Here is a 2792-nt window from a genome sequence, read left to right on the forward strand (position 1 = left end):
AGGAGAGGGAGGGAGGGAGGGAGGGAAGAATGGGAGAAAGGGAGAAAGGGAGAAAGGGAAGAGAGCTGATGAGATGCATGTATTAAGATGATGCAATGCCTATGAATCACTGAGCTGTTGACTAATTTCTAAACATAATCAAGATTCAATCAGCTCAGACACCCAGGTATGCTCAATAATGAATGCTTTCCAGCACAATTTTATCTATGACACACATCTGTGCATGAAAGTACTTTATTTAGTTATTTTTGAGGAGTAGGAGTCAGAAGACTTGCGGCATAATGAGAGCTTTATTTTATAATCTCCTCCTGCTGAAGTTGCTAAAGAAACTTTCAGTCCCTCCACTGTTGTTTATTTCGCATCTCTGTGGACTGAACATAAAGTAATCACATGACATACTGAGGATAGATGCACTGAATCAAAAGATGCAAAGACATTTTTTGCATATTACTTTTTATAAGTCCTCACTTTTCTCCACGGTTGAATTTACTGAAAGGATTTGTATTTGATTAAAAAAAAGAAAGGTAACATTGCCACGCAAGTAAATAGGATGGCTAACTAGACCACATCTGTGTCTGATTTTTATGTATTTATAGGAGCAAATAAGGTAAACGACCTTCAGTCATACAGTATAAAAATATAATCAGGACCAAATGGCTGAGCCCTCTGCCAATAATTTTACAGGACTGTCGTGAATTCCCTTGAACATTTCCATGACTAAACTTATACACAAGACCCAGCAAAGCACAGACAAACAGAGAAACTGAGAAATGACAGCAGACTCAGTCTGCATCTTCACTGCGCGGGTGCAACTCCTGAGACACTATTCAACAACAGTCAACAGTCAGAAAAATGCTTCATTTTGAAAAGGCTTTGAAAAATGTGTGGGATGTGTTTCTGATCGTGGAACCTTTATTTCATTTGCCTTTAAAATTGGTCAAATTGACAGAAACAAAAAGAAAATGATCAGGTCGCGCAGACACACACACACACACACACACACACACACACACACACGAGCAGACACACACAAACCAATGTGTGGGATGTGTTTCTGATCGTGCAACCTTTAAAATAGGTCAAATATATAGAAAAAAAAGAAAATGATTAGGTCACGCAGACACCCACCCACACACACCCACACACACACACACACACACACACACACACACACACACACACACACACACACACACACACACACACACTTTTGGGTATCCTATCCGAAAACAGGCTCAACCATTACAGGGTCAAGCCGTGGTGCAATTGTGGCATTGTTGGCAAAATACCAATAACTATCAGTCCAATACTTATTAAGGACATGTCAACAAAATGTAAGTACTTCTGCTTTGAAATGTAACAGGATAACAAACACATATTTCAATGAACGTAAAGGGCAGAACCCAATGTACAGATCACGGCAGTGATATCAGTTTCACTGTCTTAACATCCAAGGCCGTCTGTTTTATTTGTAGAATAAGGTGAGCATCTTTTCTGAAACAGAAACTGATTCAAAATGATGTCAGTTAAACTCTCCCAATGTTGTTACATGGGCTACTTTAAGTAGACTAGGCTACATTTTCCTGATTACACTTGAATGATTCTTACATAGGCTTTTCTTTAGTCATATTTCCAATGCAGGACTTGTATGTACTACTTGGAACAGAGTGTGTTTTACAGTGTGGTAGTAGGACATTTCTGGACTAAGGGATCGAAATACTTCCTTCATCAGAGCTGCTTTCTAATGACAGCTGGATATTTACATTTTTCACCACAGTGCCGGCACGAGCTTCACTCAATGACCAGTCTGAAGATCATCTGTGCACATGTAACGTGATTATGAGCATGCAATAAAAAGTTGATATGATCTGGCATAATCACTCAGAGACACCTGAAAGAAGTAACATTTGTTCATCTCAGATCCAACGAAGCAACAGCCTGCCACACCTACAGTACTGTACCCTACACAGACATACAGGCGATCTCACACACACACACACACACACTCACACACACACCAACACACACACAGCCACAAAGTGCCACTGTCGACTGCTACTCACCCGCTGTGGAGTCAGTGTGCGCCACAGCCAGCGCCCCGCACGGCTCCGAAGCACGGAGGAGAGACCCGAATCTGGTAAATAACAAGCATGTTACACAAACTTCCAATAACTTTAACAAACAGAGAGGACATTAACAAAGCCGGCATGCGTCAGGCTCTCACACTCTCGTCTGTTTGTTTGTGTGATCGGATTACAGAAGAGATATCTTTTTTTCCGGGTTGGACGTTTGGTTATTAGAATAAACCAGCCCCGGATGTGATCTATGTGTCTTCTGCTCCGGCCCGGGTCCTCCTCCTCTAGTCTGCTTCTTTTTTGTTTTCAACGGCGTATTTAAGTGCATTACCACCACCTTCTGCTTCGGAGTGTGGATCAGAGATCAATGATATTAGTATCCAATATTCCGGTATCTCTGAGAAAGAGAGAGAGAGAGAGAGAGTGAGAGAGAGAGAGAGAGAGAGAGAGAGAAAGAGAGAGAGAGAGAGAGAGAGAGAGAGAGAGAGCGTGTGAAAGAAAGAGAAGAAACCCCTGTATTTAATTGACAGGTTTATTATTGTTTTTATGTTAGGTGTATGACTTCCAGCCCTCTTTACAATGCGCAGTATCTTTCTTCCAGCAACTGCATGCTGTCACTTCTCTCAGGTGGCAACTTGAGAACTGGGTCAAACCCACACACATACACACACACACACACACACACACACACCAGCACACACACACCGGCACACTCAC

At 41.9% G+C, this 2792-nt stretch overlaps 1 protein-coding gene across 4 annotated transcripts in view; it reads right to left on the reverse strand.

The window, feature by feature from the left end:
• Positions 1 to 2468, reverse strand: part of si:ch211-204d2.4 (uncharacterized protein LOC100003662 homolog) — an 11352-nt gene extending 8884 nt beyond the window's left edge. For 2 of the 4 annotated variants that reach the window (XM_034872219.1, XM_034872218.1), the window contains exons 1-2: positions 2225 to 2468; positions 2064 to 2134 (exon numbers count right to left, since the gene is read on the reverse strand). The gene's annotated coding sequence lies outside the window, so the exon portion shown is untranslated. Of the gene's footprint in view, positions 1 to 2063 lie in introns of all 4 variants that reach the window. The other 2 variants (XM_034872217.1, XM_034872216.1) reach the window with 1 other exon arrangement.
• Between the last annotated feature and the right edge of the window lie 324 nt (positions 2469 to 2792).

The sequence above is a fragment of the Etheostoma cragini genome, chromosome 5, assembly GCF_013103735.1.
Source record: "Etheostoma cragini isolate CJK2018 chromosome 5, CSU_Ecrag_1.0, whole genome shotgun sequence".
Classification (NCBI taxonomy): Eukaryota; Metazoa; Chordata; class Actinopteri; order Perciformes; family Percidae; genus Etheostoma; species Etheostoma cragini.